The 26,710-nt window shown below is 38.4% G+C and overlaps 1 protein-coding gene across 2 annotated transcripts in view; it reads right to left on the bottom strand.

Moving 5' to 3' along the window:
* Window positions 1–26,710, bottom strand: part of DTWD2 (DTW domain containing 2) — a 164,339-nt gene that overhangs the window by 47,203 nt on the left and 90,426 nt on the right. The window lies entirely within an intron of this gene.

Genomic DNA, 26,710 nt, shown 5'->3' with positions numbered 1-26,710 from the left:
CATGGGCTGGCATTGAGTATCTGTGGGCTTTTCCAGGTGCATGGTGCAAGCTGTCAGTGGATCTACATTCTGGGGTCTTGAGGACAGTAGTCCCCTTTTCAGAGCTCCACTAGGCAGTGCTCCAGTGGGGACTCTGTGTGGGGGCTCCAACCCCACATTTCCCTTCTGCACTGCCTTAGCAGAGGTTCTCCATGAGGGCATTTCACCTGCAGCAGACTTCCGCTTGTACATCCAGTCATTTCCATACATCCTTTGAAATCGAGGGTCCCGAAACTCAACTCTTGACTTCTGCACACCTGCAGGCCCAAGACCACATGGAAACTGCCAAAGCTTGGGGCTTTCACCCTCTGAAACAATGTTCTGAGCTGTACCTTAGCCTACCCTTTTAGTAATGGCTGGAGATAAAGCTGCTGGGCGCAGGGCACCAAGTCCTGATGCTGCACAGAGCAGGAGGGCCCTGGGACCAGCCCACAAAACCATTTTTCCCTCCTAGGCCTCTGGGCCTGTGATAGGAAGGTCTGCCATGAAGATATCTGACATGCCCTGGAGACACATTCCCCATTGTCTTGCCCACTAACATTCGACTCCTCATTACACACGCAAATTTCTACAGCCAGCTTGAATTCCTCCCCAGAAAATGAGTTTTTCTTTTCTACCTAATGGTCGGGCTGCAAATTTTCCAAACCTTTATGTTCTGCTTCCCTTTTAAACGTAAGTTAACAAAAGTTCCAATATCAAACCATCTCTTTGTGAATACATCTAACTGAATGCATTCAGAATAGGCCAAGTCACATCCTGAATGCTTTGCTGCTTAGAAATTTGTTCTGCCAGGTACCCTAAATCATCTCTTTCAAGTTCAAAGTTCCACAGACCTCTAGGGCAGGGACAAAATTCAGCCAATCTGTTTGCTAAAGCATAGCAAGAGTGACCTTTGCTCCAGTTCCCAATAAGTTCCTCATCTCCATCTGAGACCACCTCAGCCTGGACTTCATTGTCTATTTCATTACCAGCATTTTGGTCAAAACCATTCAACAAGTCTCTAGGAAGTTCCAAATTTTTCCACATTTTCCTGTCTTTCTGAGCCCTCCAAACTATTCCAACCTCTGCCTGTTACCAAATTCCAAAGCTGCTTTCACATTTTCAGATTATCTTTATAGCAGTACACACTCTGTCAGTACCAATTTCCTGTATTAGTCCGTTTTCACACTGCTATACAGACACCACCTGAGACTGAGTAATTTATAAACAAAAGCAGTTCCATTGACTCACAGTTCCGTGCATGGCTGAGGAGGCCTCAGGAAACTTACAGTCATGGTAGAGGACAAAGGGGTAGTAGGCATCTCTTACATGGCCACAGCAGAGAGAGTACACAGAGGAGACTGACACTTTTATAACCATCACATCTCATGAGAATTCCCTCACTATCACAAAAACAGCATCCCCACGATCCAATCACCTCCCACCAGGTCCCTCCCCTCAACACATGGGGATTACAATTGGAAATGAGATTTGGGTGGAGAGACACAGCCAAATCATATCACAGGATAAAACTTATTCCAAAATCTTTTTACAGGAGAGAGAAAATAAATAAAGCTAACAAAAATGACACTTGAAAATGGTGGGGCTATGAACTTTACAAATATTTATAGTTCTGTAAGTAATGAGCAGAAGAGACAGAATTGTGTAGTTCAAAATTAGACAGCAGATTTTTGTAAATCTGTAAAAGCTCTTTTTCTGTAGATACAATTTTGCAGTTACTAAATTGGAAAGGAACAGGCATAAAGAAACATGAGGACTATGATGAACATTTCTCATCTCTGTTTAATCAAATCTAGAATGTTCTTAATAAAATTTTTCCAGAAGCACTAACATTTCAGAGCAATGTATACTTCTCACTTCACTAATAGATCTGTGCTTTTACATACATATATACATGTAGTTCCTTTTGTATGTTTTTCAAAAACACACCCACAGAACCTGAACAGTACTAAATTCTTCATTCTCACTGGCTACTTCAAGAAATATGCTATCTTACTTATCCTGAGTTCTAGAAATGCTAACTTTGTAATATATTATTAACCTCCTACTCTCCTTCAGAAATCAGTGTCTAGGAACCACAACAATAACACTAGAAAATAATTCCATGTTACTTAAGTTTGCCGTAACTAAAAGTGAACTAAATTATCGACACACTCATACACAAAGTTCATCAAACACGTATTTAAATTTATCTTAGTACAGGGTACTGTACTACTTTACCCAACTCAAAAAAAATTTATTTCCTGAAAATATTTCACACTTTAGCCAATTAAAATTTTTAAAAATCATATGCGGTTTTTTCCTTTCACAAAAATTATTTCTTCAAATATCCTCCAATACTTTGTATCCTATTTCTCTCGACAGTTAAAATTTTAAGCTTTTAAAAACCTTCCAGGTTGGAGCCAGGCGTGGTGGCTCACGCCTGTAATCCCAGCACTTTGGGAGGCCGAGGCAGGAGGATCACAAGGTCAGGAGATCCAGACCATCCTGGCTAACACGGTGAAAGCCCGTCTCTATTAAAAATATAAAAAATTAGCCGGGTGTGGTGGCAGGCACCTGTAGTCCCAGTTACTTGGTAGGCTGAGGCAGGAGAATAGCATGAACCCAGGAGGCGGAGCTTGCAGTGAGCTGAGACTGCACCACTGCACTCCAGCCTCGGGGACAGAGCGAGACTCCGTCTCCAAAAAACAAACAAACAAAAACTGTCCAGGTTGGGTATAGTGGCTCATGCCTATGATCCCAACACTTTGGGCAGCCAAGGCAGGAGGACTGCTTAAGCCCAAGAGTTCAAGACCAGCCTGGGCAATATAGGGAGATGAAGTATCTACAAAAAATTTTAAAAAACCAAAACATTGGCCAGGTGCGGTGGCTCATGTCTATAATCCCAACACTTTGGGAGGCCAAAGTGGGCAGATCACGACGTCAAGAGATTGAGACCATTCTGGCTAGTATGGTGAAACCCTATCTCTACTAAAATGACAAAAAATTAGCCAGGTGTGGTGGCAGGTCCTGCAGTCCCAGCTACTCAGGAGGCTGTGGCAAGAGAATCACTTGAACCCGGGAGATGGAGGTAGCAGCAAGCCAAGATCACGCCACTGCACTCCAGCCTGGGTGACAGAGCGAGACTCCATCTCAAAAAAAAAAAAAAAAAAAAAAAAAAATTGGCCAGGCGCAGTCGCTCACACCTGAAATCCCAGCACTTCGGGAGGCCGAGGTAGATGGATCACCTGAGGTCAGGCGTTTGAGACCAGCCTGGTCAACATAACGAAATCCCTTCTCTACTAAAAACACAAAATTAGCCAGGCATGGTAGCACACACCTGTAATCCCAGCTACTCAGGAGGCTGAGGCAGGAGAATTTCTTGAACCTGGGAGGCAGAGATTATAGTGAGCCAAGACTGTGCCATTGCACTCCAGCTTAGGCAAAAAGAGTGAAACTCTGTATAAAAAAAAAATAATAATAATAATAAATACTAATAATAATAAATTAGCCACACATGGTGGCATGCACCTGTAGTCCCAGCTACTTAGCAGACTGAGGTGGGAGGATCCCTTATACCTGGCAGGTTGAGGCTGCAATAAGCTGTGATCACACCACTACACCCCAGCCTAGGTGACAGAGTGAGACCCCTGTCTCATAGAAACACACACACATACAAAAAAAAACTAAAAAACCTTTCCTAATCACTACCTGTGAAAAGAATGGGGGTTTGGGGGAACTTCCTAATAAGCCAGAAGCATACAGAAACCACTATCCACTTTAATCTGGTTTATGTTTTATTATAAATTGTGCTTATTCACTGCAATTATTCAATTAACATACTGTCTATTCATCTCTGTACAATGATGTCTCATCTATCCATCCATCTATCCTCTAATATTTACCAAGTCTCTGTATGTAACAGGCACTGTTCTAGGGCACTGGAAAAAAACAACTGAAATGTTTGCCTTCAAAGAGTTTACAGTTATTGGAGATTGAGGATGATCAAGAGAAAATTCCTTTCTCAATTATCTTGCAGTCTACAAAGAAATGCAGGCAAACTCAACGGACAATTATTACAGCAGGAAATAAATCCCTGTGAAGGAATATGTTGTGAGTACTATGGAAATAGTGGGAAGAAAAGTCTAACCTTATAACAGCATATCAAGGAAATCAAGTAGAGGAAATGCAATTGAAAACTGGGCTTATGGAACAAATACAAGTTAATCCGAGGAATATGTTTGAGACTTCTAGATATGTAAGGAATGGCAGGTAAAGCCAAGAGGTAAGAAAATTCATATAGAAGTGAGGGAATTACAAAGAATCTATTATTAATGGACATAGAATTTAGGTGGCTAATGGAGAAAGAATGCTATATACTACATTGTGTAATACAAGTTCTATTATCTATCCATTATTATTTCATCTATATTCACTTTATATTTATATAGTTTAAAAAGTTGAATGTTTCTATGAAATATTTCTTACAACTGCATGTGAATCTACAATTATCTCAAAATAAAAAGTTTAATTTTAAAAAGCTAGATGGGGATTTTTCAAAATAGATTAGGATATCATTTTTAAGCATAATTTCAGTAAGAAAATGTAATCCTTTGATTTCTTAACTCCAATAATTTTATAAGGGTAGAAAATTTGGGTAAGAAATTAATGCCGCTAAAGAAACCCAAATTAACAATAGGAAAAATACCGTGTTCATCTGTTTTACAATGCGTTGATCCATTCAGGATGCTCTCCCAAAAAGAAATTAGAGGAAAGCAATTTAAAATTGCTATTACTAGCAAAAAAAAAAAAAATTCTGACTGGTTTGGGTGGCTAGAAACTGTATGGTGTAGTGAATATGAGTAGTTTCTGTCCATTTCAAATCCTGGATCTGCCACTTTCTTAACTTGCTGGGGGTCTTTTAACTTAAAATTCATGATAAAAATATTCTATCCTCTAAAAGTTTGTGCAAGAATATCAGATACCGGGATATACCCTAATAAAGTTAGTTCACGGCTCTATAGAGTGATTCACAGAGATTCCCAGTTCATTTGATATTTGTTCTAGATAACTGGCACTAAGTTTGGACATGTGGTTGGACCAGGTTTTGATTGTCTGGGAAGACTATGGGTGATCAATAAAGACTGTGTACATGTCCAAATGTAAAGATCTACACTATTACAATAAATACTGCTTATCCCTAAGACAGATGGAGTACACCCAGCCACATGAGATGGTTCCCTCCACGTATCAAAATCAGTATATTGCTCTAGCCTTCTGTATACAAAACCATGGGTCTGATGGGGAATGTTGAACTTCTAGATGTTTTTCTTTGATTGGCTGGTGTTTTGTTCAAGACAGGGACTCGCTCTTTTGCACAGGTTGGAGGGCAGGAGTGCAATCATGGCTCACTGCAGCCTCAAACTCCTGGGCTCAAGCAATTCTCCTGCTTCAGCCTCCCGAGTAGCTAGGACCACAGACATGTACCACCATACTTGGCTAATTGTTTCATTTCGTTTTTTTTTTTTTTTTTTTAGTAGAGACGAGGTCTCACTATGCTGCCCAGGCTCGTCTCAAACTCCTAAGCTCAAGGGATCCTCCTGCCTTGGCCTCCCAAAGTTGTGGGATTACAGGCATGAGTTACCATGTCTGGCAAGTTCTAGATGTCTTAATGCAACCCTTACTCACTGGACAACACCATCTGCAGCTCTGTACACCCCAGCAAGAATTCTGAGGCTGGGGACTATTCCTGATCTCCTTAGCTATGACACACTTTCATCTGTTTCATTTTTACTTTTTTAATACTTTACTCAAGTGAAATTGACATAAACTGCACATATTTAAAGCATCCAATTTGGTAAGATTTGACACATATATATACCTGTGAAATCATCACTGCTTTATGATTTTCATAAATGATGTTCACAAATGTCATGATTTCATAATGATGTTCACATCATTATGAACATAAGCATGGCACTCCTAACCCTTTGTAATCTCTGCTTCTTGTCTCCTTCTCCTTCCTTCATCCCATCAAGGCTAGCAATGATCTGCTTCCTGACTATACATTAGTTTGAATTTCCTACAATTTTATATAAATGAAATCATACAATAGGTACTCATGTTTATCTGGATTCTTTCAGAGTATAGTTATTTTCACATTCACCTGTGTTATAGTGTGTATCAATAGTGTACTGCTTTTTACTACTTAACAGTTTTTGTTATATGGATATGCCACATTGTTTATCCATGCACCTGTTGATGGGACATTTGGGTTGTTCCTAGTTTGGGGCTATTACAGTTAAAGCTGTTACAAGCATTTACATGCAGGTCTTTGTATGGACATATACTTTTCATTTCTCTTGATTAAATACCTAGGAGTAAAATGGCTGGATCACATGTTACCTGTATATTTAACTTCTTAAGAAACTGCCAAAATATGTTTCAGAGTGATACTATCATTTTACATTACCACTAGCAATGTTTGAGAGTTTCAGTTACTCTCCACAGCTTTGCCAACACAAGGCACAGTTCTTAATTTTAACCATTCTAACAGGGGTGTAATGGTATCTCTTGTGGTCTTATTTGCATTTCTCTAATGACTAATGTTACTAATATCTTTTCATGTGTATTTGACATTCATATATCTTCACCGATAAAGTTTATGTTCCAAACTTTTACACGTTTTTTAACTGAGATGTTTACTTATAAATAAGTATGAAAGTTAACTACACATTCTGAATACAAGTTTTTTCTCACATAATTCCTTAAAGACATTTCTCAGTCTGTGATTTGTCTTTTCATTCTCTTAATGTATGCCTTTTGTGTCTTTCAAAGAGATTTTTAATTTTGATGAAAGTCCAAATCAATTTGTTTTTTTTATGGCTCATGCTTTTGGTGAAATCATAGACAAACTCAAGATCACAGTGAAAATTCCTCTTAGGGCCCTGGCCTGGTCCTTCCCTCACAGGTACTTCCTGAAAATAACAAGCCAAGAACAATTCATCTCATATAAAGATTAGTACTCAATCAATAAATAAAACAGCATAGAATCCATATAAAGTGAATACCAGAAAATAAGGAGAAAAATAAACTGGAAAAACAAATGACTAAGGCAGAATTTAACATCAAGTAATAAAGAACATTCATACAAGAAATTCAAGGCATCTATAAAAATGAATGAAGAAGCTCTTCATATACAGATACAGAACAGGCCCTAAAACCCATTATAAAACGAAAAAAGCAAAATAGCAGATACTTATCACATATCTAACAAGGGGAGATATGCATGTATATTTAGTTGTATATAAATAAAACTATTTTGAAAAATAAACAAGAGTTTTGATACATACGTTGTCTCTAAGGAGAACTGGGTAGATGAAGCATAGCAGTCAGAGAAAGACTCTTCACTGTATACTCTCTCTTATCTTCTGATTTTTCAGCCATGTAAATATATTACTTTTACAAAAAATTTTAAATCTCAAAAAATGAATGATAGTTTTTTCAACAATTATTTCATTTTTGTGATATAAGAAAGTGATTAAGTCATTTAAGTCACTGCTTTCTAAGACTAAGATGTATCTCTTAAGAAATACAATTTTTCATGAAAGAATGAAAATCTACTTAGCTATCCCCTGAAACTCAAGATCCTCTGGCTTCAAAAATATATGCATCATTCTGTTACAATTTGGTAATATAATACAAAGTAAAATCTATTAACCAAGAAAAAATAAATTGAAGTGGGTAAGTCCATTTTCTGACAAAAGAAAGTAAATGTCACATGAAATACCAATAAATAACACTTGGTGAGTACTCGGTACAATCAGAAGCCATCTGAAGTGCTTTGCATGTATTATCTCACAACCATCTGTTAAGTAAATGCTATATTATTACCATTTTACAAATGAGGAAACTAAGGGCAGAGAGGTAATTTGCCATGTCAAATAGCAGATAAGCTGTGGAGACAGGAATAAAGTCAGTCTGACATCAAAGCCTGGGCTCCTAAGCATTAAGTCATATTGTCTGTCCCACACATTTCATTACACTAGGTACAATAAAGTTCCAAACAAATACTCTTATACTTACCTTCAGGAATTCACAATTTGCACATTTTAAGGTTCTTAGATTTTAAATTAATTCATGTAAATGTCTACGTATCTTTGAAAACAAGTGGACTTTATTTTAGACAAAATGCAATCCTAAGGATGCAAATTAAACCAAACTCCTGATTTCATGAGTTTTGTGCTCTAATTACATAAATTTCTATTTCAGAAGTCAAATAAATGTATATAGTAAAAAGTGGGGTTTTTTGGTTTTCTTTTTTTTTTTTTTTCTTTTGATACAGAGTCTTGCTCTGTCACCAGGCTGGGGTGCAGTGGCACAATCTTGGCTCACTGCAACCTCCGCCTCCCAGGTTCAAGCGATTCTTCTGCCTCAGCCTCCAGAGTAGCTGGGACTACAGGCGCACACCACCACGCCTGGCTAATTTTTGTATTTTTAGTAGAGATGGGGTTTCACCATGTTGGCCAGGATGGTCTCGATCTCTTCACCTTGTGATCCACCCGCCTCAGTCTCCCAAAGTGTTGGGATTACAGGAATGGGCCACTGCACCCAGCCCAAAAAGTGTTTCTTAAAATGTGTGTAGTTCATTTGTGTTAAATTAGTTTGGAAGCTAACAATTTTAAATAAATAAAACGTGCATAATTAGTAAGCAGATAGAATAGAACAGAAATATGATGAGAGCTAAATGTAAAATTCTGTAAGATGAAAAGTACCTACACATTTATATAACAACTCTACCAATAAAGAGATTTCATTAGTAATTTCCAAATACAATGGAAGAGGTTTTTACTATAACTTCTTTCCTTGGATTAAATTTGGCTAAATTTCTCTGTTTGTATTTAGGTTGTTTTCAAAATCTACAAGAAAATTATCCTGATTTTTTAGAAAAAAAATATTTCATTATTAGTATAGCAATGTACTAGAAGGTCAAGTATGTTTTTTTAGCCATCTGTTCCCACTATGCAATCCACATCACTCATAAACAGAGGCAGTTTTACCCACAATGCCCTGTAATTGAGGCACATAATCATACCAGCTGCCTAACTATGCCAAGCATGCCTGCTATGCCAACAGCTCTTCTTTCTCTGAATTAATTATGACTACTGGACCAATTTAATACAGTGCTTCTCCAGCATTACCTTTGCCAACAGTGACAGCTGTGGCAAAAAAGTCTACAATGCATACACTGCTGCTCACAGCCTACTCTCAATTGTGGCTATGCAAAGTATCTCTGAATAATGTACTCCTCTGAAAGAATGTAAGCAATTAGAGGCTTAAACACCAGCAGTCTTATAACACAGCTCACTAGAAGTTACAGTAAATGATATATATAAATACAAAGCCATTTCACTTTATTAGATGCTTTCAGATATGACTGTAACACAGTAAGATACATTGAATGACAGCACTAATATTTAATAAATAAATGAAATGTATTATAAACCTTTACTAACAGAATGGTTGAAACAATGAGGATAACCAAGAAACTACTAGTGACTGAATTAAGACCAAACTGCCTTTCGGCCTCTTAGCCTCAAACATTCAGGAAAAAAACCAACAAACTTTTATACAAGCAAGAAAACAAAATAATCTAGCTCAATGCTAATAAAATATATCATGTAAGCTACATGTGTAATGTTAAATTTTCTAAGAGTCATATTTAAAGGAGTAAAAAAGGTGAAATTAATTTCAATAATATTTTATTTAACCTTACAGATCCAAAATAAAGTATTTTAACATGTAATCATTATAGATTATTAGTAAGAGATTTTGTTTTCAAAATAATCTTTGAGGGGGCGGAGCAAGATGGCCGAATAGGAACAGCTCCAGTCTCCAACTCCCAGCGCGAGCGACACAGAAGACCGGCGATTTCTGCATTTTCAACTGAGGTACTGGGTTCATCTCACTGGGGAGTGCCAGACGATCGGTGCTGGTCAGCTGCTGCAGCCCGACCAGCGAGAGCTGAAGCAGGGCGAGGCATTGCCTCACCTGGAAAGCGCAAGGGGGAAGGGAATCCCTTTTCCTAGCCAGGGGAACTGAGACACACAACACCTGGAAAATCGGGTAACTCCCACCCCAATACTGCGCTTTAAGCAGACAGGCACACCAGGAGATCATATCCCACACCTGGCCGGGAGTGTCCCACACCCACGGAGCCTCCCTCATTGCTAGCACAGCAGTCTGTGATCTACCGGCAAGGCAGCAGCGAGGCTGGGGGAGGGGCGCCCGCCATTGCTGAGGCTTAAGTAGGTAAACAAAGCTGCTGGGAAGCTCGAACTGGGTGGAGCTCACAGCAGCTCAAGGAAACCTGCCTGTCTCTGTAGACTCCACCTCTGGGGACAGGGCACAGTAAATAATAACAAACGCAGCAGCTCTACAGATGCAAACGACTCTGACAGCTTTGAAGAGAGCAGTGGATCTCCCAACATGGAGGTTGAGATCTGAGAAGGGACAGACTCCCTGCTCAAGTGGGTCCCTGACCCCTGAGTAGCCTAACTGGGAGACATCCCCCACTAGGGGCAGTCTGACACCCCACACCTCACAGGGTGGAGTACACCCCTGAGAGGAAGATTCCAAAGCAAGAATCAGACAGGTACACTCGCTGTTCAGAAATATTCTATCTTCTGCAGCCTCTGCTGCTGATACCCAGGCAAACAGGGTCTGGAGTGGACCTCAAGCAATCTCCTACAGCTACAACCTACAGCTGAGGATCCTGACTGTTAGAAGGAAAGCTATCAAACAGGAAGGACACCTACACCAAAACCCCATCAGTACATCACCATCATCAAAGACCAGAGGCAGATAAAACCACAAAGATGGGGAAAAAGCAGGGCAGAAAAGCTGGAAATTCAAAAAATAAGAGCGCATCTCCCCCGGCAAAGGAGCGCAGCTCATCGCCAGCAACGGATCAAAGCTGGACGGAGAATGACTTCGACGAGATGAGAGAAGAAGGCTTCAGTCCATCAAATTTCTCAGAGCTAAAGGAGGAATTACGTACCCAGCGCAAAGAAACTAAAAATCTTGAAAAAAAAGTGGAAGAATTGATGGCTAGAGTAATTAATGCAGAGAAGCTCACAAACGAAATGAAAGAGACGAAAACCATGGCACGAGAAATACGTGACAAATGCACAAGCTTCAGTAACCGTCTCGATCAACTGGAAGAAAGAATGTCAGCGATGGAGGATCAAATGAATGAAATGAAGCGAGAAGAGAAACCAAAAGAAAAAAGAAGAAAAAGAAATGAACAAAGCCTGCAAGAAGTATGGGATTATGTAAAAAGACCAAATCTACGTCTGATTGGGGTGCCTGAAAGTGAGGGGGAAAATGGAACCAAGTTGGAAAACACTCTTCAGGATATCATCCAGGAGAACTTCCCCAACCTAGTAGGGCAGGCCAACATTCAAATCCAGGAAATACAGAGAACGCCACAAAGATACTCCTCGAGAAGAGCAACTCCAAGACACATAATTGCCAGATTCACCAAAGTTGAAATGAAGGAAAAAATCTTAAGGGCAGCCAGAGAGAAAGGTCGGGTTACCCACAAAGGGAAGCCCATCAGACTAACAGCAGATCTCTCGGCAGAAACTCTTCAAGCCAGAAGAGAGTGGGGGCCAATATTCAACATTCTTAAAGAAAAGAATTTTAAACCCAGAATTTTATATCCAGCCAAACTAAGTTTCATAAGTGAAGGAGAAATAAAATCCTTTACAGATAAGCAAATGCTTAGAGATTTTGTCACCACTAGGCCTGCCTTACAAGAGACCCTGAAGGAAGCACTAAACATGGAAAGGAACAACCGGTACCAGCCATTGCAAAAACATGCCAAAATGTAAAGACCATCAAGGCTAGGAAGAAACTGCATCAACTAACGAGCAAAATAACCAGTTAATATCATCATGGCAGGATCAAGTTCACACATAACAATCTTAACCTTAAATGTAAATGGACTAAATGCTCCAATTAAAAGACACAGACTGGCAAACTGGATAAAGAGTCAAGACCCATCAGTCTGCTGTATTCAGGAGACCCATCTCACACGCAGAGACATACATAGGCTCAAAATAAAGGGATGGAGGAAGATTTACCAAGCAAATGGAGAACACAAAAAAGCGGGGGTTGCAATACTAGTCTCTGATAAAACAGACTTTAAACCATCAAAGATCAAAAGAGACAAAGAAGGCCATTACATAATGGTAAAGGGATCAATTCAACAGGAAGAGCTAACTATCCTAAATATATATGCACCCAATACAGGAGCACCCAGATTCATAAAGCAAGTCCTTAGAGACTTACAAAGAGACTTAGACTCCCATACAATAATAATGGGAGACTTCAACACTCCACTGTCAACATTAGACAGATCAACGAGACAGAAAGTTAACAAGGATATCCAGGAATTGAACTCATCTCTGCAGCAAGCAGACCTAATAGACATCTATAGAACTCTCCACCCCAAATCAACAGAATATACATTCTTCTCAGCACCACATCGTACTTACTCCAAAATTGACCACGTAATTGGAAGTAAAGCACTCCTCAGCAAATGTACAAGAACAGAAATTATAACAAACTGTCTCTCAGACCACAGTGCAATCAAATTAGAACTCAGGACTAAGAAACTCAATCAAAACCGCTCAACTACATGGAAACTGAACAACCTGCTCCTGAATGACTACTGGGTACATCACGAAATGAAGGCAGAAATAAAGATGTTCTTTGAAACCAATGAGAACAAAGATACAACATACCAGAATCTCTGGGACACATTTAAAGCAGTGTGTAGAGGGAAATTTATAGCACTAAATGCCCACAAGAGAAAGCAGGAAAGATCTAAAATTGACACTCTAACATCGCAATTAAAAGAACTAGAGAAGCAAGAGCAAACACATTCGAAAGCTAGCAGAAGGCAAGAAATAACTAAGATCAGAGCAGAACTGAAGGAGATAGAGACACAAAAAACCCTCCAAAAAATCAATGAATCCAGGAGTTGGTTTTTTGAAAAGATCAACAAAATTGACAGACCACTAGCAAGACTAATAAAGAAGAAAAGAGAGAAGAATCAAATCGACGCAATTAAAAATGATAAAGGGGATATCACCACCGACCCCACAGAAATACAAACTACCATCAGAGAATACTATAAACACCTCTACGCAAATAAACTGGAAAATCTAGAAGAAATGGATAATTTCCTGGACACTTACACTCTTCCAAGACTAAACCAGGAAGAAGTTGAATCCCTGAATAGACCAATAGTAGGCTCTGAAATTGAGGCAATAATTAATAGCCTACCAACCAAAAAAAGTCCAGGACCAGATGGATTCACAGCTGAATTCTACCAGAGGTACAAGGAGGAGCTGGTACCATTCCTTCTGAAACTATTCCAATCAATAGAAAAAGAGGGAATCCTCCCTAACTCATTTTATGAGGCCAACATCATCCTGATACCAAAGCCTGGCAGAGACACAACAAAAAAAGAGAATTTTAGACCAATATCCCTGATGAACATCGATGCAAAAATCCTCAATAAAATACTGGCAAACCGGATTCAGCAGCACATCAAAAAGCTTATCCACCATGATCAAGTGGGCTTCATCCCTGGGATGCAAGGCTGGTTCAACATTCGCAAATCAATAAACATAATCCAGCATATAAACAGAACCAAAGACAAGAACCACATCATTATCTCAATAGATGCAGAAAAGGCTTTTGACAAAATTCAACAGCCCTTCATGCTAAAAACGCTCAATAAATTCGGTATTGATGGAACGTACCTCAAAATAATAAGAGCTATTTATGACAAACCCACAGCCAATATCATACTGAATGGGCAAAAACTGGAAAAATTCCCTTTGAAAACTGGCACAAGACAGGGATGCCCTCTCTCACCACTCCTATTCAACATAGTGTTGGAAGTTCTGGCTAGGGCAATCAGGCAAGAGAAAGAAATCAAGGGGATTCAGTTAGGAAAAGAAGAAGTCAAATTGTCCCTGTTTGCAGACGACATGATTGTATATTTAGAAAACCCCATTGTCTCAGCCCAAAATCTCCTTAAGCTGATCAGCAACTTCAGCAAAGTCTCAGGATACAAAATTAATGTGCAAAAATCACAAGCATTCTTATACACCAGTGACAGTCAAACAGAGAGCCAAATCAGGAATGAACTTCCATTCACAATTGCTTCAAAGAGAATAAAATACCTAGGAATCCAACTTACAAGGGATGTAAAGGACCTCTTCAAGGAGAACTACAAACCACTGCTCAGTGAAATCAAAGAGGACACAAACAAATGGAAGAACATACCATGCTCATGGATAGGAAGAATCAATATCGTGAAAATGGCCATACTGCCCAAGGTAATTTATAGATTCAATGCCATCCCCATCAAGCTACCAATGAGCTTCTTCACAGAATTGGAAAAAACTGCTTTAAAGTTCATATGGAACCAAAAAAGAGCCCGCATCTCCAAGACAATCCTAAGTCAAAAGAACAAAGCTGGAGGCATCACACTACCTGACTTCAAACTATACTACAAGGCTACAGTAACCAAAACAGCATGGTACTGGTACCAAAACAGAGATATAGACCAATGGAACAGAACAGAGTCCTCAGAAATAATACCACACATCTACAGCCATCTGATCTTTGACAAACCTGAGAGAAACAAGAAATGGGGAAAGGATTCCCTATTTAATAAATGGTGCTGGGAAAACTGGCTAGCCATAAGTAGAAAGCTGAAACTGGATCCTTTCCTTACTCCTTATACGAAAATTAATTCAAGATGGATTAGAGACTTAAATGTTAGACCTAATACCATAAAAATCCTAGAGGAAAACCTAGGTAGTACCATTCAGGACATAGGCATGGGCAAAGACTTCATGTCTAAAACACCAAAAGCAACGGCAGCAAAAGCCAAAATTGACAAATGGGATCTCATCAAACTAAAGAGCTTCTGCACAGCAAAAGAAACTACCATCAGAGTGAGCAGGCAACCTACAGAATGGGAGAAAATTTTTGCAATCTACTCATCTGACAAAGGGCTAATATCCAGAACCTACAAAGAACTCAAACAAATTTACAAGAAAAAAACAAACAACCCCATCAAAAAGTGGGCAAAGGATATGAACAGACATTTCTCAAAAGAAGACATTCATACAGCCAACAGACACATGAAAAAATGCTCATCATCACTGGCCATCAGAGAAATGCAAATCAAAACCACAATGAGATACCATCTCACACCAGTTAGAATGGCGATCATTAAAAAGTCAGGAAACAACAGGTGCTGGAGAGGATGTGGAGAAATAGGAACACTTTTACACTGTTGGTGGGATTGTAAACTAGTTCAACCATTATGGAAAACAGTATGGCGATTCCTCCAGGATCTAGAACTAGATGTACCATATGACCCAGCCATCCCATTACTGGGTATATACCCAAAGGATTATAAATTATGCTGCTATAAGGACACATGCACACGTATGTTTATTGCAGCACTATTCACAATAGCAAAGACTTGGAATCAACCCGAATGTCCATCAGTGACAGATTGGATTAAGAAAATGTGGCACATATACACCATGGAATACTATGCAGCCATAAAAAAGGATGAGTTTGTGTCCTTTGTAGGGACATGGATGCAGCTGGAAACCATCATTCTCAGCAAACTATCACAAGAACAGAAAACCAAACACCGCATGTTCTCACTCGTAGGTGGGAACTGAACAATGAGATCACTTGGACTCGGGAAGGGGAACATCACACACCGGGGCCTATCATGGGGAGGGGGGAGGGGGGAGGGATTGCATTGGGAGTTATACCTGATGTAAATGACGAGTTGATGGGTGCAGCACACCAACATGGCACAAGTATACATATGTAGCAAACCTGCACGTTGTGCACATGTACCCTACAACTTGAAGTTTAATAATAATAAATTAATTAAAAAAAAAAAAAAAAAAAAAAATAATCTTTGATCTCCAGTGTGTATTTTATCTATACAGAGCATTTTCATTAGGAAGCTAAATTTTAATCAAAAATATTTAATCTATATTTAGATTTTATCAAATAGAGTTGAAAAAAGTAGTTCACACATCTAAGTTGTGCCAAGCACACCTCACATTTTACAATAAGATAATCATGTAAATACCTTCAAATAAATACTTTCCTTTAATATTCACAAACACATTGACAAAATTGGTTCATCTTTTTTAAATCACCAATTTAACTCAGAAGCAAAAGCGTATTGGTTTAAAAACTATGACAGTTCACAGTAAGTAAACTCACTAAAACCATAATGACATATGATAGAAATTGTTCTACATCTTTACATCTGTACTGAGGATTCTACATTTTAATTGCTGTGATGGTTACATGAAATGTATACTTGACAAAAAACATTAACTATACATTTTAAATAAATTCATTTTATTTTATATAAATTATACTTAAATTAATTTGAAATACCATTTCTCACCTGTCCAATTGACAAAAAGCATTCAAAATCCTGACAACAAATTTGTGGGAAAGGCTACTGGGAAATACACATTGTCATAAAATAGCAGAAAATCAATGGAAGGAAATTTTATAGTATTTAACAAAACTACATATGTATTTTCCATCTGATCCTACTTCTAGCAGGTAAAAAAAACACCTCTATAAATATGAAACTACATATGTACAAACATTATTCAACGCAGCATTATTTGTCAGGGCAAACATTAGAAACAATCTAAACACATTTCTATGGAAACTGGTTGAATAACTGTAGTTTATCTACTTAAAGAATGTAACAAAGAATACAGAGGCTATAAAAAGAATAAGGAAGATCTCTGAACAGATATGGGAGTGATTACCAGGAAAATACTGTTAAGTAAAATATATATATATATGCAAAGGAATATATACAGTACTGTACTTTTATATTTAAAAAGTGGAAATGAAGGGCCAAGCGTGGTGGCTCACGCCTGTAATCCCAGCGCTTGGGGAGGCCAAAGCGAGCCAATACTTAAGATCAGGAGTTCAAGACCAGCCTGGCCAACATGGTGAAACGCTGTCTCTACAAAAAATACAAAAATTAGCATGCTCCTGTGGTCCATCTACTTGGGAGGCTGAGGCACGAGAATTGCTTGAACCTGGGAAGCGGAGGTTGCAGTGAGCTGAGATCGCACCACTGCACTCTAGCCTGGGCAACAGAGTAAGACACAGTCTCAAAAAAAAAAAAAGTGGAAATGAGACTATTAATCTATACATGTGTGTATATGTATGTGTATCTGCTAGTTTTCTGAAAAATGCAACAGAGGAAAAATAACCAAGAAGCCAATGAAATTGATTACCCATAGAGGATATGTGGAAATAAGAAAGAAGGGACATAGAAAGAAATGAGACTTCTGAGTACATATTTTTATAATTTTTCAATTTTTGTAGATGTGATCAAATTAAAGATGTTCAGATAGGGAGATTATACTAGATTACATGAATGATCCCAATCTAGTCACATGAGTCCCTCAAACCTTTCCCAGAACTTTTACCAGTTGGGTCAGAAAGAGGAGACTGAAAAAGGAGGACAAACAACGCAGGCAATCAACCCACCATTGCTGGCTTTAAAAATGAATGGAGAGGACCACAAGCCAAGGAGCACAGATAGCCTCTAGAATCTGGGAATAGCCTTCAGCTGGCAGCCAGCAAGAAAACAGAAATCTCAGATCTACAAGCACAAAGAACTGAATTCTGCCAACAAGCCAAATGAGAAGGAAACAGTTTCTATCTCAGATCCTCCATAAAGGAACACAGTTGGCCAACAAACTGATTTTATTCCAGTGAGAAGGGCAGAATAATAAATTTGTGCTGTTTTAAGCCACTGAAGCTTGTGGCAATTTGTAATGATTACAACAGAAAACTGATACAGGTCAGGCGTAGTGGTACACGCCTGTAATCCCAGCACATCGGAAGACCAAGATGGGCAGGTCACCTGAGGTCAGGAGTTCAAGACCAACCTGGCCAACATGGAGAAGCCCCATCTCTACTAAAAATACAAAAATTAACCACATTTGGTGACGCACACGTGTAATCCAAGCTACTTGGGAGGCTGAGGCAGGAGAATTGTTTGAACCTGGGGGGCGGAGGTTGCACTGAGCCGAGATCACACGCCACTGCACACCAGCCTGGGTGACAGAGGGAGACACTGTCTCAAAAAAAAAAAAAAGGAAACTGACACAGGTTTTAAGTATCTATACTCCCCTGTATAACATACCACCAGTGTCTTTCTTCTAGTCTTCATCATCTGTGACTTAAACTCTGGCAAACTGCTCTGACTTCAATCCTGCTCTCTTCTAACTCACTTTTAAACTGACAGAAAAGCGATCCTTCTAAAATGTAAATCTGATTAGAAAAGGCCAATTCACTCTCTATCCATCCCCACTTGTAATTCAATATGTACAATCCCAAACCAACTCCTAGCAAGATTTTTGTTGGAAAACAAAAAAAGATTCTAAAATGTATACACAGAAATTCAAAATAAAATTCAAAACAATTTTGATCAAAAAAAGAGAAAGAATAGAGTTTAAGGGATATAATACCTGATTTCAACTCTTCCCACAAAGCTACAATAATCACAGCAGTGTGGTATTGGTATTTAAAGACAGACATATAAATAAATATAACAGGAAAGAGAACCCAAAAATATACTCACACATATTTGTTCAAGGTATTTTCAAAAAATGAATCAAGGTATCCCTGATGAACACAAATGTAAAAAGTCTCAACAAAATACTAGCAAACAGAATTTAACGACACATTAAAAAGACCATTTACCATGATCAAGTGGGATTCATCCAAGGAATACAAGCATGTTCAACATACGCAAATCAATAAACATAATACATCACATTAACAGAACCAAGAACAAATGTTTCAACAGATGCTAAAAAAGATTTCAACAAAAATTCAACATCCTTTCACGATAAAAACCCTCAATAAACCTGGTATAGAAGAAACATACCTCAACATGATAAGGGCCATATATCACAAAACCACAGCTATTATCACACTGAATGGGGGACAACTGAAAGCCTTTCCAGTAAGAACTGAAACAAGACAAGAAAGCACACTTTCACCCATTGTTATGCACCATAGTACTGAAAGTCCTAGCCAGAACAATTAGGCAAAGGAAGAAATAAAGAACATCCAAATTGGAAAGGAAAAAGTCAAGTCAAATTAGCCTTGTTTGCAGATTACATGTCCTTATATTTAAAAAAAAAATCTAAAGACTCCACAGAAAACACTTAGAATTGATACATTAAATAAAGTTGCAAGATGGGTACAAAATCAACATGAAAAAATGAACAGCATTTCCATACAGTAACAGTGATCAACCTGAAAAAATCAAGAAAGCAATGCCATTTATAATAGCTACAGAGAAAAAAAAACAAAAAACAAAAAACACCTACGAATAAATTTCATCAAGGATGTTACAGATCTATATGAGGAAACCTGTAAAACACTGAGGAAAGTAATTAAAGAGGACATACAAAAAAATGGAAAGATATGCCATGCTCATGGATTGCAAGAATTAATATTGTTAAAATGACCATACTGCCCTAAGCATCTTCAGATTCAATGCAATCCTTATCAAAATACTAATGACAGTCTTCATAGAACAGAAAAAGGAAATCCTACAATTCATATGGAACCACAAAAGATGCTGAATAGCTAAAGCAATTCTGAGCAAAAAGAACAAAGCTGAAGGCATCACATTATCTGATTCCAAATACTATAAAGCTATAGCAAACAGTACAGCACCAGCATAAAAGGACACATAGACCAGTGGAACAGAATACAGTACCCAGATACAAGTCCACCCACTTAATTACAGACAACTCCTTTTCAACAAAGGCACCAAGAATATACATTGGGGAAAGGGCAGTCTCTTTAATAAATGGTGATGGGAAAACTGGATACCCACATGCAGAAGGACAGAATTATTATATACCCCTATTTTTCACTATACCACCAAGCCTCAGTTCCTCATATAACACAAAACCATTAATAATACTCATTCAAACCGCCTTACAATTTGTTTAACAAATAAAATTATATAATTCACACAAAATTATTTTATTTTCTAATATGCAGTAATATCCCATGAAGATGTCATTTATTGCTATTAATACTCAAAAATAAACATGATTACTGAATATAAATAAATTATGGTTGAATAACATTCACTCAGGAGTTCTGAACATACTCAAATGTAAAATTATCAAACTATGAGTTAAAATGTGAAACAACCACTGACAGGATTCAAGGATTTTTCATGTTATTCATAAAGAAGGCTCCAAGGGCTCTTACGAACTATAAACCAGTGAATAAACAAGAAACATTTCCAATCACAGGTTGGAAAAGTTTCCATATTAAAAATAATTTCCAGTAATAAAAAGCAATAATATTTTCTACAAAGAGAATTCATGCTTCCATAGTTCTTCTGGAGAATAAAAATTATAGTACATCTGAGCCTGTAATACTACATGTAGGTCAGATTTTTCATTTTCAAATGAAAAACATAAGTCTGAAAAAGGTTAAGATAAAAACTAGAACATATACTCTCTGAGGAAGACAGAATAAAAACATTAATTCTCTTAGAAACGTAAGAGCCAAAAAAAAGATGTTACATATGTTAATAAAATCAGAGAAGGTATAGATAACATGAGCACAGAATTATTAAATTCCTTAACACTTTAAAAAGATGGTTTAGGGAAAAATTCTAAAAAGTAACATAAAACATTTATAAAATATGTGGTTGAATAGGGAGTTCATTACATCAATTAATACAGCTAAGAATAAAAATATGAGCTATTTCAGAAGTACAAGATTATTGAACAAATGATCTGCCTAGTCAGGGTAATCTGATTTCTTAATTGGCATTTCAGGGCTCTAATACTGGAGAGCTCACGTGCAGGCATTCCAGTCAATGGCCCCAGCTGAGTACAACCTTTCACCCATCCCTGTCAAAGTGCCAGGTGTGTACATAAAGCTGTCTTGGATTATCTTCCCCAGCCTAACCATTAGACGAAAACCACGAAGTAACCTCAAAGGACACCAAATCAAACCATGACTAAACTCTTAACAAATTCATAAGATACAATTAAATGGTTGTTGCTTTAAGACACTGTTTTGTAGGAGTTTGTTATGCAATATTTCGGGAGGACCCAAGACTACAGTCAAGTTTAGTGATTCTCTGGGACTCACAGAACTCAGTATATAGTGGAACTCATGGTTAAGACTTATTACAGTGAAAGAATACAAAGCAAAATCAGGAGAACACACACATGGGACACAGTTCAGAGGAAACCAGGCACAAGTTCCCAAGTGTCTTCTCCCAGTGAAATCACATAGGATGTATTTACTTAAATCTTCTAGTATTGAACTGTAACATGTGTGAAGTGTTCTCTACTAAAAAAGTTCATTAGAGACATAGTATCTCTAACTTGAGGTTTATTGGAGGTCACCTTGTAGCACTGAAGTGCTATCTAGTGTTCCCAAGCTCAAGAAGACTTGTCATGTCTCTCATGAAGAAAACGCATGTCAGAAAAGTTTAAATCAGACATGAGTTATAGTGCTATTGGTCATAAGTTCAATGTTAATGAATCGATGATATTTAAGAAATATGGTGTATGTAAACAGAAACACATGTAAAACAAGGCCATGTTGTACTGCTTGGTTAACTGTGATCAAAGGCTAGTAGGAACCTAATCCTATATTCCCGCCCCAGGGACAATGGTTCAGTACTCACTAACATAATGTTCACAGAAACTTTCTAGAACCCAACTGTCACAAATAAGCACTGACTGCATATACAAGTTTTTTCTGGAAGTCGATATATACATACAGAAGTGCCCAAAACATAACTATACAGCTCCATTAATCCACAAAATGAACACCCTTGTGTAACTAGTACCCAAGTCAAGAAGCAGAATATAACCAGAATCCACAGACCACCTCATACTCCATTCCTGTCATTCTGTCCTCCCTATAAAAGAAACTACTACCTTGACATCCAAAACCATAGTTCTGTCAGTTTCAAACTTTATATAAATTGAATAATTAAATCATGTAAGTCATACTTTTTTTTTTATTTATTTATTTTTTTTTTTTTGAGACGGAGTCTCGTTCTGTTGCCCAGGCTTGAATGTAGTGGCACCATCTCGGCTCACTGCAACCTCCGCCTCTCGGGTTCAAGCGATTCTCTCGCTTCGGCCTCCCAAGTCGCTGGGATTACAGGCACACCTAACCACACCCTGAAATTTTTTATATTTTTGGTAGAGAGGGGATTTCACTATGTTGACCAAGTTATCTGGTCTCAAATTCCTGACCCCAATTGATCTGCCCACCACGGCCTCCCAAAGTGCTGGGATTACAGGCATAAGCCACCGTGCACAGCCAAGTCATCCTTCTTTATGTCTGGTTTGTTTCACCAACAGTTTGTTTATATAATTCATTCACGTTATTATGTGTACTTTGGTTTTTACTACTGTAGAGCATTCCATTACATATAACACCGTTTGTTCATTCTGTTGTTGACAGGAACTGGGGTTATTACAGATAGTATTAATATAAATAATGTTAATAACTTGCTAGCTTAATATTTTTAAAAACTTTTTCCCTTAATTACATTAAACGCAAATATTTTTAAAAAGCCACTTGTCACATAAACATCTCTAAATCAGCAGATGTAAACACAGTAATGCTACAAAACTGCAGGCAAGTTAACAGAGATGGTACAGGAGTGAAGAAAAGAAGGATGAAGTTGTGGCAGTGAGCTAAATAAAGGAGCACTCATTTTACAGAAAAAAAAACTATCTAAAACTATAGTCATAATCCTGATATATAAAGAAGATAAAGTATTTTGTTTTAAGATAGACTAGATGACAGAGTTAATAGATTAAACTAAAACCAGTGATGAAAAAATGATTCAAAATCGAGGGCCGGGCGCGGTGGCTCACGCCTGTAATCCCAGCACTTTTGGAGGTCAAGGAGGGCAGACCACGAAGTCAGGATATCGAGACCCTCCTGACTAACATGGTGAAACCCCGTCTCTACTAAAAATACAAAAAAATTAGCCCGGCCTGGTGGTGGTTGCCTGTAGTCCCAGCTACTCCAGAGGCTGAGGCAGGAGAATGGCCTGAACACGGGAGGCGGAGCTTGCAGCGAGCCGAGATCGCACCACTGCACTCCAGCCTGGGCGACAGAGACTCCCGTCTCAAAAATAAAAAATAAGATTTAAAAAAAGACTCAAAATCGTATTTCCTACTATACTTTTAGTGGAGATACTCAGTGATAATAATTATCAGAATAATTATCGCTACTCATTTATGTATTCACATATATTTTACATTCTGCAAAGATTCAACTGTATTATAAAATGTAAATATAATTACATTTATAATTACTTATAATAAAGATTTTTAGAACTTCTAATATCACTCACTTTGTTTTATCTAAGGTATTTTACCTGTATTTTTTGGTAGTCATGAGACAATCAACGCCCTATGATTTCCCTTTACATGATAATATTCTAAATGCTAAAAAAGGGGAGGGGAGAATTCCAAACACACGTTAAGTATTTACATTGCGCAGTAGGTATGCCTAATAATCCAGGGATTCAACAAACATAATAAAAACAATGAAGCAGCACTGAAACAATCAAATTTGAGAAAAACCAGACATTACAGTTTCACAATCTCTAATCAGCTTCATTTTTTAAAATTTGATCTTCTCTACTGAAAATCAAATTAAAACAGATACCAGAATGCCTCTCTGATGATTCTTTTTCTAAGGCTTGCTATCTTGCCTAAGTCACAACTTTCATGTAGTTTAAGAAAATGCTCTATTAGTACACAATATATTAGAGTATACCATATGGGCTTAAAGGAAAAAGATAATCTTGTATCCAGCTAAGAAAATATCTAGAAAGTGTTACCATGGGCTACAAGTTAAATCTGAGACCTGTCAATAAAAATTAAAGTAATAATTAAATGTCTCCTAACTATCCATAAAGATTATTTCCTCAGATTATCAAGATTAAAATGACTTAATTGGGAATTATTATTATTAAGAAATGGTGGTCTCACTATCTTGCTTGGCCTGATCTTTAACTCTGGGGCCCAAGCGATCCTTTTGCCTCAGCCTCCCAAGTAGCTGGGATTTTAGGCACAAGTCACTGCATCTGGCTCAGAAATGTTTATTCTTAACCCAAGCTAAACTCGTAATTAAATCAGGTGATTGACTCTAACCTCCAATTTTTAATAATTCATACTTAATTACTTTTTATTTTTAACAATTTACCATTAAACATATTCTAATAATGTGTCTATATAATCACATAGCAATCCCTCCTCTCACCTTATGATATCAACACATATTGTGTACGGAACTGGTGGCTTCTTGGTCTCGCTGACTTCAAGAATGAAGCCGCAGACCCTCGCGGTGTTACAGTTCTTAAATATGGCAGTCCGGAGTTTGTTCCTTCAGACGTATCCGCAGTTTCTTCCTTCTGGTGGGTTCGTGGTCTTGCTGACAGGAGTGAAACTGCAGACCTTCAGTAGGTGTTACAGCTCTTAAAGGTGGTGTGTCTGAAGTTGTTCATTCTTCCCGGTGGGTTTGTGGATACGTCTCACTGGCTTCAGAAGTGAAGCTGCAGACCTTTGGGGTGTTACAGCTCTTAACGGCGGCGTGGAACCAAAGCGTGGAACCAGAGTGAGCGGCAGCAAGATTTATTGCAAAGAGCCAAAGAACACAAACTCCACACCACGAAAGGGGACCCCAGCGGTTTGCCACTGCCGGCTCTTGCAGCCCGCTTTTATTCCCTCGCCTGACTCCACTCACATCCTGCTGATTGGTCCATTGTACAGAGAGCTGATTGGTCTATTTTACAGAGAGCTGATTGGCCCATTTCACAGGGAGCTCATTGGTCTGTTTTGATGGAGTACTCATTGGTGCATTTACAATCCTTGAGCTAGACACAGAGTGCTAGACGGAAAAGTTCTCCAACTCCCCACTAGGTTAGCTAGATGCAGAGTATTGATTGGTGTATATGTAATCCCTTAGCTAGACATAAAGGTTTTCCAAGTCCCCACTAAACTCAGAAGCCCAGCTGGCGGGGCCTGCACTCCTCAGCCCTTGGGCGGTTGATGGGACCGGGCGCCATAGAGCAGGGGGCGGTGCCCATTGGGGAGGCTCCGGCCGCGTGGGAGCCCACTGCCGAGAGGGGGTTCGGACATGGTAGGCTGCAAGTCCCAAGCCCTGCCCCACAGGGAGGCGGCTGAGGCTTGGGGAGAATTCCAGCGCAGCACCGGCAGGCTGGCACTGCTGGGGGACCTGGCGCACCCACCGCAGCTGCTGGTCCGGGTGCTAAGCCCCTCACTGCTCTGGGCCGGCAGTGCCGTCCAGCCGCTCCAGTGTGAGGCCCACCAACCCCGCAACCGCGGGAACTCGCACTGGCCTGTGAGAGCCGCTGGCAGCCCCTGTTCCCGCCAGCGCCTCTCCCTCCACACCTCCCGGCAAGCAGAGGGACCTGGCTCTGGCCTCCGCCAGCCCAGACAGGGGCTCCCACAGTGCAGTTGGGGGCTGAAGGGCTCCTCAAGCACCGCCAGAGTGGACACGGAGGCTGAAGAGCTGCTGAGAGTGAGGGCTGCTAGCACATTGTCACCTCTCAATATCACTATATCTAGTGATCCTGAGAAACAAAATAAGTGATGAAAATATAATTTTTTAAACTGATGAAGTACTAAATAGTGGAAAGCTACAAATGTGCTACTTGAAATATCAATTAACAAATGTTCAAAGCCAAAAAGAAAAAAAAAAGTCCTTTGTGTTAAATAGTAACTGAAACATAGTAGAAACTCAATAAATATGTATAGAATGAGTAAAGTATAAGTAGGTACATCTGGGGGAATGTATAGCTAAAATTATGGTGCACATGAATATATAACAACCAAAATCTATTTATACTTTAAAATAGATCAAACAATATATCACAAACTGGTAAAGGTACCCAGATTTCTGTAAATCAAATAATTATATCTTCAGATAAGAGAATCTTTACAGTTAAATTTAGTTATATCCATACATTCATCATAATTATTCTTCAACATAATTACCTCAATGGGTTTTCTTTATACTTAGAAAATACATATGTTTTTAAAGTTTCTGATCAATGTAAACAGTAAAAGCATGAAAGACTTTTTTTTCAATTACAACCACTCCTGCAAACACCCATTTGGAAAAAGTAAGCCTGTTACTCTCTATGGTAATCATCACATTACTTACAGTGTTCTTAATAACTACTGGAACTCATAGAGAAATTTTTGAGATATCTTTTACCATGTATACACAAATGGTTGCCATATGGATCTTGAGATGTGGACTATATGCAAAGCTGTTAATGATCTCAAAGGACCAGATGCTCTAAGCTTATGAATCATTACAATGTTATTAATATCCTTTTATACCACATAAATAGTTTGGATCTTTAAAAATATCTGACATTATGTTACATCCTTTGGGTATGTCTATGTTGTATCACATCATAACTAAAACCAGATTTTAGTACTAATAAATTTCTATGTTTTTAACT

Source organism: Chlorocebus sabaeus, chromosome 23 (assembly GCF_047675955.1).
Source record: "Chlorocebus sabaeus isolate Y175 chromosome 23, mChlSab1.0.hap1, whole genome shotgun sequence".
NCBI lineage: Eukaryota > Metazoa > Chordata > Mammalia > Primates > Cercopithecidae > Chlorocebus > Chlorocebus sabaeus.
The sequence above is the reverse complement of the archived record's forward strand: the minus strand, read 5'-3'. Positions and strand labels throughout refer to the sequence as shown.